Source organism: Tamandua tetradactyla, chromosome 19, assembly GCF_023851605.1.
Source record: "Tamandua tetradactyla isolate mTamTet1 chromosome 19, mTamTet1.pri, whole genome shotgun sequence".
Classification (NCBI taxonomy): domain Eukaryota; kingdom Metazoa; phylum Chordata; class Mammalia; order Pilosa; family Myrmecophagidae; genus Tamandua; species Tamandua tetradactyla.
The window spans coordinates 4,332,978-4,347,724 of NC_135345.1; positions in this window are offsets into that span (position 1 = coordinate 4,332,978).

Sequence of the window (14,747 nt, forward strand, 5' to 3'; positions counted from 1 at the left end):
TCTATCCTTTAGTGTCGGCACCCCTTCTCAACATGAAAAAGTCAGAACAGGCATTGTGTGAAGATCCCAATAGATTGGGAGAAGGGTCAAAGGAGAAGGAGGAAGTATAATAGAGAAAATAGGATGCAACAAATGAATATGACTGCTGGCTCACTGTGTTGGTATTCCTTTTGGCCCCCAGTGATACTCCTTTTGGCTTGAAGGAAAACTCTGAAGTAGTGGGATGGTAATCCATAACAAACTCTGAAGGGTGGTGCAAGGGTAGTTCAGTAGTAGCATTCTCGCCCGCCACACAGGAGACCTGGATTCAATTCCCAGAGCCTGCACTTGCCCAAAAAAAGCCACAAAACTTTCATAACAAACTCTGAAATCAGTTCTGTAACGACTTGTTGAAGTGTACTTTGAAAATTATTGCTTTTTCTTCCTTTTCTTTGTATATATGTTACAGTTCACAATAAAAAACGTTTTTAAAGTGGAAGAAAAATGAAAGGAAGGAAGCTAGCCAGCAAGGGAGGAAGGAAGAGAGGGACAACAGAGAGGAGGAAACCAAATACAGCATGCTTCATAAAACTATGCTCTTCCTAACACCTTGTTAAAGGCATTTACGATGAAATTTTCCTCCAAGAAAAATGAATTTATGCCCAATTTTAAACCATATATGCATTTAGGCAATATATTATCAACTGAAACCATTACAATACAACCATCTAGTAAAAAGAAAATTATTTCGAAAGGAAAGGGTTCTCAAATAGCCAAAAGAAACCTGAAAAAGAAGAACGAAGTGGGAGGTCTTAACACTTCCTGACTTTAAACTCATCCTAAAGCCACAGTGGTCAAAACAGCATGGCTACTGGTACAAATATAGATATATTGATCAATGGAATTGAATTGAGAGTTCAGAAATAGACGTTCAGACCTATGGTCAACCGATTTTTGACAAGGCCCCCAAATCCACTGAACTAGGACAGAACAGTCTCTTCAATAAATGGGGCTGGAAGAACTGGATAGTCATATGCAAAGGAATGAAAGAGGACCCCTACCTCACACCCTATGCAAAAATTAACTCAAGGTGGATCAAAGACCTAAACATAAGAGCCAATACTATAAAACTCCTAGAAGAAAATATAGGGAAGCATCTTCAAGGTGTTTAGACCTTAGCCCCAAAGCAGAAGCAATGGAGAAAAAAAATAGATAAGTGGGAATGCCTCAAGACTGAGCACTTCTGTGCTTCAAAAGACTTTGTCAAAAAGGTGAGGAGGCAGCCGACTGAATGGGGAGAATATTTGATAACCACATATCTGATAAGGGTTTGATAACCAGCATATATAAAGAAATCGTACAACTCAATAATAAAAGGATACCAACCCATTTATAAAATGGGCAAAATAAATGAATAGACATTTTCCTAAGAGCAAATACAAATGGCTAAAAAGCACATGAAAATATGTTCACATTCATTTGCTACTAGGGAAGTGCGAGTCAAAACCACAATGAGATACTGTCTCACATCTATAACAATGGCTGTATTAAACAAACAGGAAACCATAAATGTTGGAGAGATGTGAAGAAACAGGAACACTTATGCACTGCTGGTGGGAATGTAAAATGGGAAAGCCGCTATAGAAGATAGTTTGGTGGTCCCTCAGAAAACTAAATATTATGTTGCCCTATGATCCTGCAATTCCACTACTCAGTATATACCCAGAAGAGCTGAGGGCAGAGATAGGATCAGAAATTTGCATGCTGACGTTCATAGGGGCATCATGTGTAATTGCCAAAAGATGGAACGACCCAGTGCCTCGCAGGAGAGGAGTGGATGAATAAAATGTAGTATATCCATATGGCGGAATATTATGCAGCTGTAAGATGAAATGAGTTCCTGAAGCACATGACAACATGGATGAGCCCTGAGGACATAATGCTCAGTGAAATAAGCCAGACACAAAAAGACAGATATGGTATGATTTCACTAATATGAACTAACTAGGACACATAAACTCAGAGTCTTAAAATGTAGAAATAGGGTACTAGAGATAGACAGGAGCTAGAGAAGGGGGAGCAGTTACCTAAAATGTACTGAACTGTTAAGAGGTTGAAATCAAGTTTTCAGGAATGGATAGAGGTGATGGGATTATAAGTAGTGATGTGTTGTAGGTGAACTTGATTGAAAGTGATTGTTTAAAGTCATGTACGTAAGTTTTTTGCAGGAACTACTATAAATGTAAAAAAATAATAATAGAAATAGAGTGGTATATGAGAAAATACATAGCTATGGCAATATATGGACTATAGCTAATAATAATATTTAATATCCTTTCATCTACAATAACGAATTTACTCACCAATACTGTGGGTCAACAATAGGAGAAATAAGGGGTATAGGAGGATTTGAGTTTTATTTTTTATTCTTATTTCTGTTCTAGAGTAATGAAAATGTTCTAAAATTGGCCATGTGATGACACTGTGAGCCAGTGATTGTCCATTTCGAATGGTTTGTGAATGTATCTCAAGAAAATTGCATTGAAAAAGAAACAAACGCGATAACCTCCCTGGCCTCTGAGTCCTACAACCAGGCAGGCCCCTTTTGCACGCTCTGTGATGCTGGGAAAGGTCATCCCAGGTGCTGGGGGCTAATCACGCCCCCCACAGGGACTCCTCTTACCCAGCCTGGCCAGGCCTTGTGGGCTCTCTCGGGACCGGCCCAGCCCCCGCCCCTCCCAGCTCCAGTTCAGCCCTCTTGGACAGCCTAGTCTAGCCTGGTGGTCTCCAGCAGCTTACAACTCTCAGGGCACCATCAGAGAGACAGACCCTCTAGGACAAAGTAGACAGATGATAGACTGACGGAAAGGTGGACAGACAGATGGATAGATGCTAAGAAAAATGTCTAAATCGAGGCATCATCAAGGCAACGCTTTCTTCCTGAAGACCGGCTGGCGAGGCCATCTCCTGGGCGTCCCGCCCTCCTCCGAGGGCTACCAAAGGGCAGGTGTCTCCTGGGGTCCTTCCGGCTCTGACTCCCCTGACCTGGCTACCTGCTGAGGGCTGAGCCCCTTGCATGGACTCTGTCTCCAGCCCCGGGAGGCGGTGCGGCGGGAAGGAGGGCACGCTGGCCTCTCTGCGAGGGTCCTTGGCCAGCCAGAGCCCCTGTTCTCCCAGGCAAGAGGCCACGCAGGCAGCAGACCCCAGCAGGGAGGCGGCCTCTTTCTCCCAGTGCCTGCACGAGGACAGACATCTGCAGGGACGCGAGCCTGGCTCTCTGCCACCCTGCCAGGAAAGGGAAAAGTGTCTTCCAAGAACTAAGCCTGTTCAGGAATCTTGGTGACTCGAAAGTACCCGTTCTCTATGCTGGCACTGGCAAGGGGAGGCTGATTCTGTGCCGGCAGGCTTAGATGTGGCAGGATGGGGGGACTCCAGCCTGGAGGCCTCGTCTTCCCGTCCCCACTGGCCTCCGCTCCCCTGCCTCCCTGGCTCGTTGGGGGACATTGTGGAAGTGTCTATTGCCTGCTTCGGTGTGGCCAGTGCTGCCTTATGCATCTATCTACCTTGAGACCACCTGTTGTCTACCTATCAATCAATCTAGACTGGTCTGTGGCCGTGTGAAGCTGCCTGTACCCCAGAAAATCATGTTCTTGAGGCTGCTCCATCCCTGTGGTTGTCAGCTCATTTGATGAGGTGACTTCAGTCAAGGCAAGCCCAGGGTCAGCCTTACTGCCCTTCCTGGAAGCCTTTATGAGCAGGGTGGATACGGGGAGGGAGGGGGAGCAGGAAGCAGGAAGGAGGAAGCAGGAAACGAAAGCCTGGAGAGAAGAGCAAGGCGAGCAGATGCCCCGCGGGCCTGGCCATGTGGCCAAGGAGCCCAGGGTCACCTCTAAAGTGCACGTTTCAGTGGTTTTCACTAATTTCCACAGAGTTGTGCAACCGTCACCCCAATCATAGAACATTTCCCTCACCCCAAAAACGAGCCTCATACCCGAGAGCAGTCACTACCCATTTCTTTCCGTCCCCCAGCCCTAAGCAACCGTTAGTCTCCCTTTCTGACTCTGTGGGTTTGCCTGTTCTGGAACATTTCCCGTGAATGGGATGATACAAGGTATGATCTTTTGTGGCTGGCTTCTTTCACTTGGCATAAAGTCTTCCAGTTCATCCGGGTGGTCACGTCACTCCTTCTTGGCTGGATAATATTTCCTCGTATGCTGCCTCAGTTTCCAGGCTGCTGTGGCCATCCCCACTGACTGCCTTAAACAGGGGGAATGTGTCGGGTCATGGTTTCAGAGGCCGGAGGCCGGGCGTCCTCCTGGGGTCAGCAGCAGGTAGCTGCCGGCCATCCACTTGGGGTTCCTTGGCTTTCCGTCATACGCCTCTATCCTCTCCTTTCTCCGCCAGTTTTCCGCTGGCTTCTGGCCTCCACCGCCTCCCGAGACCTTCTCTGGATGGCGTCCAGCAACAGGGTTAAGACCCACCCTGACCCAGGTGGGCAACCCTATCTCAAAATAGCATCTTCCAAGTTCCTATTTACAATGGGTTCACGCCCACAGGAACGGGTTAAGATTAAGAACGTGTTTTTTTCCTGCGGTCCGTACTCCATCTGCCCCATGTGGATATACCACGTCCTATTGGTTAATTTATCAGCTGATGGACATCAGGGTCATGCCCACTTTCCAACTATTGTGAACAATGCTGTCATGAGCACTCATGCACGCGTGTCTGTGGACTCATGTTTTCATTTTTCTTGTATTTATACCTTGGGTAATTGCTGATTCACGTGGTGACTCTGTGTTCAACCATTTGAGGAGCTGTCCAACTTTTTCAAAACAGCCACACCATCAGCAATGTATGCGGGTCCAATTTCTCCCCATCTCACCAACACCCGTTACAGTCTGGTTTTTACTGTAGTCCTCCTATGGGTAGGAAGGGGCTTCTCACTGTGTCTGATTTACATTTCCCTGACAGCTGACCATGTTGAGCATTTGTTAACACATGTATCGGACATTTGTATATCTTCCTGGGAGAAATATCTGTTCACGTCCTCTGTCCACTCTTTACTTGGTTTGTCCTTTTATGATTGAATTGTAAGTGTTCTTTATATATCCTAGATACAAGTTTCTTACACGATCATGATTTACAAATATTTTCTCCCATTCCGTGAGTTGTCTTTTCTCTTTCTGAATGGTGTTCTTTGCAGCAAACGTCTTTAATTTTAGATGGGATCCAGTTTATCTAATTTTTTTTATTTTGTTGCTTGTACATTGGAGGTTGCATCTAAGAAATCACCGGCGAATGAAAGGTCATGACGATTTACACCTGTTTTCTCTTCCTGAAAGTTTTACAATTTTAGCTCTCTCATTTACAGCTGGACCCTTTTATTTATTTTAATGATTTTAAAAATTATTTGAATAGTGAAATAAATTATGCATGCAAAAGAACATATATCATATGCGTTCAGCTTAAATAATAATAATAATAATAATAATAATTCAAATGTCCGTGTTATAATCACCCGGCTTAAGCATCAGAGCACTGCCACACCCCCACACCTTCACAAACCTTTGCATCTGCCCCCTCAGTTGCATCCCCTTTCCTCCTTGCAAGGGGTAACCTTCATTATGAATTAGGTGTTAGTCATTCCTTTCATTTTCCCTGCAATTTTCTACTTGCATCGAAAACTGAAACAACTTACGGTTTGGTTGTAGCTGTTTATTTTAGTTTTGTATACTTTGAATCACACTGAGTTTATTTTCTCTTCTTTCAGAATCATGGTTTTGAGAAGGCTCCACGCCATTGCACATGGAAGTCAATCGTTTTCACTGCCGTAGACCAGCCCAGGTTCGGTTTCCCTTGAGCTGCTGATGGAAATTTGTTTCTGGTTTTTGTTGTTATGAACAATGCTGCCACCCACATTCTGATATAAGAGGGGACATGTAAATGAGGAGAATTTCTGGGGCATATAGTTTACTAGGTCATGCCAGATTGTTTTCCAAAGCGGTTATCACGTTCTGAGTTTGGTTGCTCTGTGCCCTGGACAACACATTACGGTGTCAAACTTTCTCAGCAGCGCCAATCCTTTGGAAGTGAATCACCTGACATTTCATTGTCACTTTAACTTCCATCTCCCTGACTGTGAATAAAGGGGAACACACTTTCACACCTTTGCTAGCCATATGGGTCTCCTCTCTGTGAAACGCCTGGCCAGCTGGCGCCTCCCTTTTCCATTAGGTCGTTTGGGATTTTCTCCTCACTGCTCTTACAAGCATCTTTTGGATGCTGACCTCCCGTCAGATGTCTTCTTGCTGAAGTTTGCATGGGAATTGTGACATAACCTCCTCCCAACTCAAGTCTGTGCCTTGTCTTCTGTTCCCCATGCAGGGGTTGTGAGAACACGGACTCTGGACCACCCTACCGTGGGCTGGGTGGACCTTTTAAGACCGTCTGTTTCTGGGCCCACTACTTCCACATATCCTCCCCCTCCCCAGGAGCCACGTCCCCCAAACTCCACATGTGACCACCAGCCGAGTTCTCCTTCGCCACCTCCCCACCCTGTCACCCCTCACCCATGTCACAAGACAGGGCAGGACCCCCGACCCATCTCCCATTTGAGATGGGGTCTTCCCCCGGTCTGCTCCATTTTCTCTCCTTCCCATGAACCCACTGCAGTTGGATGAGCCCTGCAGGGCCGTAATGTGGACTTTTCTGCACTGAACACACCCACAGCCGTGCATCCACCTTTTGTGGGCCCTCCATCACTGGAGGCCCAATGCCTTCCTTTCTTTTCTGTTGTCTTTTCACAACGCTGATTAAACTTCACTCTTAAAAGCAGAACAACTGCTTACCTGCAGACACAGCACAAAGCGTTCCCCAGAAACTAGGACATGATGGCCCGATCGTTAGAAAACCAGCTTATGCCACTGGAATCAATTCTTCTCTCTCAGAGCCTGACATGCCCTTCCGATCCCATCAACCAAGAAACAAAATCAGTAATCTGTCTCCATATAATATTTCTCAAGAGTCTGACTGCATGTCTGACACTACACTTTAAGTCATTTTAAGGCAACTTAGAAAATTGCAACTTGGGCCATAGCCAAGGAGATAAAAATCACAAAATGTCCAAGTTCCAGATTAACAGATGTTTTTTACCTGCTTTCCATCTCATTTTGGCTCCAACCCCAAGGGGCCTCTAAGAGAAAGAGTAACAGGTGCAATTAACGGTACTTCCATGAAGCGAGAGGGATTTTGGGTTTTCTTCCAGAAACCAGGACTCACAGCGATGCTAATGGCTGGATAACAAACCTTTCACGAATTGAGTCGTTTTCAATTCTTTGCTGTCAGCAAACTTGTAGGCAAATCTATCAATTCACTTCCAGATGATACTTGTTAAATCATTGATGACCACCGTGATTGGGAACCAGATCCCAGAACATTAGATCACTGAAGTAACATTGCTATAATACCGAACTGTGTGGATGAGGTTTTTTTTTTCAATTCTTCATCTATAGTATGAAAAATTAGAATAGGTGGTGTTTCGGGTTTGCTAAAGGGCTGGAGTATGATATACCAGAAATGGACTGGCTTTTACAAAAGGGATTTGTAATACTACAAATTGATAGTTCTAAGGCCATGAAAATGTCCAAATTACGGCATCCAGAGAAAGACACGTCTGTCACCTGGGAAGGCACAAGGTAATGTCCACAGGTCCTTCTCCCCAAAATGTCTCTGGGCTTCGGTTGTCCTTTCTGGTTCCCCTCGGGGCGTTTTGGTCTCTGAGCTCTCTCCTCATGTGTCTCCCTTTAAGGACTCCAAGATGTGGATGAGGACCTACTTGAACGGGTGGGATCACATCTCCATGGAAACAACCTAATCAGAAGGCCCCACTCAACAGTCTGGCCTGCCCCCACGAGGCCGTATTGAAGGAAAAGGTCCGGGGTGTCTGTGTGACACCTGAGACTCAGAGCAGGAGTTCTGAGCTCTGAAAGTCAGCATTGCCACATGCAGCAACTGTTAAAGAAAATGAAAACGAGAAAAGGCTTCAGTTAGAGGTAAGAATGAGACCGACTGGATCGGGACTGAGGTAAACCAGAATACAGGGTGAAGGATGACATTGTCTGTATTTTAGAACTTCACCTACTCTATGAGACCAAAGGAAGAAAGGTTTACTTTGTCCAAAACCTAAATCTTCTGCAGCACATAATCTAACTCAACCTGTCTGGAGAGATCATTTAAACAACTGAAACATATGGTGCCCCGAATGGGAGTGAGGGCTTGTAATTTTGTATAGTTTAATGTAATGCTCTGATACATCAGAGTACATTGAGCACATAATTTTAAAGTATTGGCAAAGTCCCTTGAGGGATGGGAGAAAAAATATGGAACTTTACCACTGGGGGAACTCCTGATACTGCCTCAAACATTAGAGACTCCCAAGTCAGTAAGCATTTTGAAGCTCATTTATGTAGCAGAGAAGCTAAGTCTACCTATAGGTATGCCTTAGAGCTATTTCCAGAGACCCTCTTTTGTTCAGATGTGGCCTCTCTTCCTCTAAGCTCAACTCTACAAGGAAAATCATTGCCCTCCCCCCTAGTGGGACATGATATCCGGGGCAAAAGTCTCCCTGGCAACACGGGACATGACTCCCAGGGATGAGCCTGGCCCTGGCACCATGGGATCAACAGTGCCATCCTGACCAAAAGGGGGGAAAGAATTGTGACAAATAAGGTATCAACGGCTGACAGAATTCAAATAGAGTCAAGAGGCTACTCTGGAGGCTACTCCTACACAAGCTTCAGCTAGATTTTGCTATTTATCATGGTGTGCTAAACCCCAACCAAAGCCATTTCTGCCAACCCTAAAGAACACCTAGAGATCTAGCTGAGATCCTGCAAAGGTTCATGCACTATGATTACTTTCCAGAAACCTACAACCTCCAGATGTGTTCTAGTCTGCTAGCTGCCGAAATACAATATACCAGAAACGGAATGGCTTTTAAAAAGGGGAATTTAATAAGTTGCTAGTTTACAGTTCTAAGGCTGAGAAAATGTCCCAATTAAAACAAGTCTATAGAAATGTCCAATCAAAGGCATCCAGGGAAAGATACCTTGGTTCAAGAAGGCCAATGAAGTTCAGGGTTTCTCTCTCAAGTGAGAAGGCACATGGCGAACACAGTCAGTTTCTCTCTCATCTGGATGGGCACATGGTGAACACGGCGTCATCTGTTAGCTTTCTCTCCTGGCTTCCTGTTTCATGAAGCTCCCCGGGAGGCGTTTTCCTTCTTCAACTCCAAAGGTCGCTGGCTGGCGGACTCTGCTTCGTGGTGCTGCAGCATTCTCTGCTCTCTCCGAATCTCTCTTTCTCCAAAATGTTTCCTTTTTTATAGGACTCCAGAAACTAATCAAGACCCATCCATATGGGTAGAGACACGCCTCCAGCTAATCTAGCTTAACAACCACTCTTGATTAAATCACATCTACAGGGAGCTGATCTAATTACAGTTTCAAACATACCATGCTGAACAGGGATAAGAAGAAATGGCTGCCTTTACAAAATGGAATTAGGATTAAAACATGGCTTTTCTAGGGTACATAAACTTTTCAAACCAGCACAAGATGGATTTCTAGGCCAGATAAGTCCTGAAATCCAGAAGGCCCAGCCTCTCCAGAGCATCAGCTAGTTCCATCCCCCATCCCATATTATCGACAGCCCCTTCCAACATGAAAAAGTTAGAACGGGCAGAGCTCACATACCCAAATATTTAATTGGGAGAAAGATCAAAGGAGAAGGAAGAGTTATAAGAGAGAAGATAGGATTTAACAAGTGAGTGTGACTGCTGAATCATTACATTGGTATTTCTTTTAGTCTCCAATGTTTTGGAGTAGCTAGAAGGAAAAACCTGAAACTGTGGTGCAGTAACCCACACCAAACTCTAAAATCTGTTCTATAACTAATTGTTGCAGTGTGCTTTGAAATTTATTGTCTTTTTCTATGTATGTTATTTTTCACAATAAATAAATAAATAAGAACTTAAGCTTTTCTGGGGCACATAACAGATTCAGACCAGCACAGATGGATCTGAACTCCTCAAATTCAAGCAGTAAGTAATGTGCATCCATATACAAGAAGTAAATGAAAAATAATCCCATCATCACACGATTTCCAATAAAATGTAAATTTATGTGCAATAATTACCAGAATTAATCTGCAAGATACTTATGTAGTTTTGATTAAGATACTAAAAATAAATTTAGGGATAACCACATCCAGATGAAAATTTAAAGTCCTAGAACTTAATGATTACAACAGAACCTTTTTTTTAATTTCAATTTATTTGCTTTAACAGAATAATTTAAATGATTGGAGAGCATTTAAAAAAGCATACTTTGCAATTAAGCCATTGGAATCTAGATTGCCCTAAAGATTTAATATCTGTTATCTCAGGGATGGATGGAATTTCCTGCACATCAGCATTTTACAATATCAAGGTCCAATGGGCCTCTCCGATTTGTGTGGCCACAGGAATTCTCCCTTCTCTCCGCATCACCCCCATCTTCTCCCAGGCGTCTGTCTCCATCCGTCACAGACGATGTGCCCGAGGCTTAGGCCTTGCAGGGGCCCACGCCCCCTCCCTCGGCCACCTCAGCAGCCCAGCTCTGACCATGCACAAGGCCTGAGCCACCCCTTTCCCAGGCCAGCTGCTGACTGGGGGAGGAGCAAGGCAGGAGCCCTGTCCTGGGGCCCCTGGGTTCCCAACTTCACCCCTAGCCCAGCCCACCTTCCCCCACCGGGCCGACCAGGACCTGCCCAATTTCCAGCGCTGCAGCTAATCCCAGCCCAGAGAGGACGGAGGCCCGGGATTCCCGACACTGGGAGGCCTTGGGGGAGGCCCAGCCCCTCTCCTGTCCCACCCCAGGGAGGCGCTTCTCTGTCTTCAGCATTGCAGCCAAGGTGCTCTGGGCCGCACCCCAGCGCGAACCTCCCGTTACCGAGCTGTTTCTCCAACTTGAGTCATTTCCTGCTTTGAAGTCAGGCTAAACTCCCGCGGAGCCCGTAACCCTGGAGAGAACGGGCACAGCCCGGGAAGACGGACAAGTCCCAACCTCCCGTCGGAGCTCCTACGTGTTGGTGTTAAGTCCTTTCCCCCAAAACTCACGCACTGAGCAGGCAGGCGCGGGGCCCTCCCGGGGGGAAGGGCCTACGCCCCCACTCTACAGACGCCGAGACTGAGACCAGGGCCCCTAGAGTAAGGTCCCCAAACTCAGGCAGCTCATCAGAGGCAGAGCAGGGAGCGCCGGGCAGGTGCGCCCCACCCCATCCCCCGCGGGCCAGCCCAGGTGTGCGTTCCCAGACCGCCCAGGTGCGCTGGGGCCCCGGCGGAGGAAAGTGCCCAGCCGGCCCCCGACTCAAATCTCCACGCGCCCGTGGGATCCGGCAGCTTCCTGAGCTCGCTGAGCCCCCACGAGCATGCCGGTGGTAAGGGGGAGAAGAGCGCGGGTCCCTCCCGGGCAGGGCGGCGGTGGGGGGCGCCGGCGGGGGCGCAGGGCTGCAGGCCCGGGAGGAGCGGCGTGGTCGGCCGCCTCCCGCCGCGCGCTGGCCGGGGAGGTGAGCACCCGCAGAGGAGGCGTCCACGCGGCACCGCGCCGCCTCGGCTTGGGCACCGCCGCTGCCTTCCGGCCCGAAGGGTGCGCCCCGCAGCGCCGGGACCCCCGCCCCCACCCTGGGCTGGGGGCGGGGAGGGTGGGCGCCGCCTCCTCCCGACGCGGACACCCAGGCCCAGGGAGGGCGCGCGGGCATCCAGGACCCGGCGGCCGCGTACGAAGGTTAAATCAGGTCGCCTCGTCTCCCAGGCGGTGGGGCCTGGCCGGGAGCCTGGGGCTAGCGCGGGAGGAGCTTCTCCCAGCCCCGCCCCGCCCCGCCCCGTCCCGCCCCACGAGCCCCGCCCCGCCCCGCGCTCGGACCCCGCCGAGGTTTCTGCTGTTTTTTAGTTGCTGGGAGAAGCCCCCTGGAATGCACTCCCTGCCATTGGAAACGTTTCTGCCCCGAGTCCCCTCGGGAGACAGCCCCTCTTGGGCGTCGCCCTGTGCTGCTGGGTCTCAGGCGGCCCTGGAGTCGCGGGGAGCCCGGGTCTGCTTGAAGAAGCAGCCGTAGGGGCCGCCCGTGGGGTGCGGGGAATGACCTGGTGTTGTGACTTGCTGTGTGACCCTAGGCAAGTGTCTTGGATTCTCTGTGTCTGTATTTTCTCATCATTAAAGGGAGTTTAGAAGCGACATCCACCCTAGAGCTGTGAAGGATGAAGCGGGTGCAGCCGGTGTAGCCAGGCTTTGAACCGGGGTCTGTCCGACCCCTACCGGGCGCTAGGCCAGCGCCCCCACCCCCATGGCCTCCCCAGGGCAGGAGGGCAGTGTCTCCTCTGAAGCCCTTCCTTCCCCAGACAGGGAGACAGAGGCTGCAGACGTGCAGGGGCTTCCGGAAGGCGCACGGCCAGCAGGCAGGAGCTGGCCCTGAGCCCCAGGCCCCGGCAGGGCACAGTCACGCAGCTCCAGTGACCAGCCTTGGTGCGAGACCCCCTCCCCCACACAGTGACCTTCCAGGGGCCCCCGTGTCCCCAACTCACAACTGCCCTTTCAGCTCTGGTCCTTGGGGGAGGCTGGCCAGGTCCCTCGGCCTCCTGAGAGTCACCCAGCAAGCAGAGAGGAGGGGCAGCTCCATTTGTGGGTGCTGCGGGGCATACCCTGGACCTGCTCAGCTGGGGACAGCCCAGGAGGTCAGAGTGGCCGGGATCTGCTGGGTCCAGACCAGCAGATGCAGGTGGGGTGCGCAGGCCAATGGGCACAGTGTGGAAACCCCCACAGGTCTACTCAGAACGCAGGTGGTGGCAGATGGGCAGTGTCTGGGGGCAGGAGGACAGGGAACGGGTCCAGGGAGGGCAGGGCTGCTGCCCAGGGACGGCAGGTTGAAGGCAGTGGCTGGCACAGGGGATGGTCAGATGTGGCATGAGAACAGGCCCCGCCACCCAGGAGGGCGCAGGCCCCCACCGGGTCCAAGGCGAGGGCAGTGAGGATGGAGAGGGCCTTCCCTCAGGGTGGAGGAAAGGGGTCCGTGCCGGTGGAGCAAGGACAGGCCTGGCCCAGAGCCAATGCCCAGCAACATTAGGTCCCCCACTGCCACCTGGGGTGTCGGGAATGGAGCCCAGATTTGGGTGCAATGAGTAGGACCGGGGGCAGGACTGGTGGCTCCAGCCTGGGGGTGGGGGTCCAGCAGCCCAGCCGGGGAGAGGAGGGAAATGGGCAGTAAGCAGGGTGGGGCAGGGAGCTGGGCAGGGCCCCACACTCCGTCCAGCTGGAATGGTGCAAAGGGGTCTTCCTGGGAGAGGGGGACTTGGGGTCAGCCGTGCGGGGGCATAGGAGGCTGAGGGGTGGAGGGGAGGGGACAAGCAGAACACAAAAGGCCTTCAGTGGCCCCTCCAGCTGCCCGGTCCCGCCCGGCCCCTGCGTCCTCTCTCCACCCAGGCAGAGAGCACGTCTGAGCTCAGCAGTCACTGGCACACGTCCTCTGCAGCTGCCACATCAGGGCACAGTGCTGCCTGCAGGGACTGCCGCTGGGACAGGGCTGCAAACAACAAGGTTAAAACTAAACATTTGTTCCTGCAAAGGCTGGGCTAAGCCTAATTATAATTATGCCTAAGAGTCACCCCAGAGAACCTCTTTTGTTGCTCAGATGTGGCCTCTCTCTCTAAGTCATCTTGGCAGGTGAACTCACTGCCCTCCCCGCTACGTGGGACATAACTCCCAGGGGTGTAAATCTCCCTGGCAATGTGGGACAGGACTCCCGGGATGAGCTAGGACCCAGCATCATGGAATTAAGAAAGCCTTCTTGACCAGAAGGGGGACAAATTTTCAGTGGCTAAGAGATTTCAACAGAGTCGAGAGGTTATCCTGGAAGTTATTCTTATGCATTATGTAGATATCCCTTTTTAGTTTATGGTGTATTGGAACAGCTGGAGGGAAGTACTTGAAACTGTTGTGCTGTGTTCTAGTAGTCTTGATTCTTGAAGATGACTGTATAATGATATAGCTTTTATACCGTGACTGTGTGATTGTGAAAACCTTGTGTCTGATGCTCCTTTTATCCAGGGTGTGGACAGATGAGTAAAAAAAATAAAGATAAAAAACAAATAAATAATAGGGAGACAAAGGGTAAAAACTGGGTAGATTGCAATACTTTGAGTGAATGAGAGGGAGGGGTAACGAGTATTGGACGTATGTGTTCTTTTTTTTTCTTCTATTTCTTTTTTCTGGAGTGATGCAAATGTTCTAAAAATGATCACGAAGAACATACAACTATGTGATGATACTGTGAGCCACTGATTATATAACATGGTTGAACTGTGTGTCTCAATAAAATTTTTAAAAAATCTATTATATTTCCATACAGTAACAATGAGCAAACCCCATAAACATTTCAACTTACAATAGCATGCAGTATAATAAAATATCTAGGAATAAATTTAAAACATTTAAAAACAAAAACAGCAGACGAAAGCACATGATGGAGCCTGCTAAGGGGAGAACACGGGTGAGCAAGGGGCAGGATGCCGGGGGTCGGGGCTGGCATCAGACTGAGGTGGCCGAGAGGGCACAAGGGAAGCCTGAAAGGAAGTGAAGGAGCTGGACTCGCAGGTGTCGGGAGGAGGATGGCCCAGGTGGCGGGGACAGCATGTGCAAAGGCCCTGAGGTAGTGGGAGGAGGGCTGGCTGGGGCCAGGGG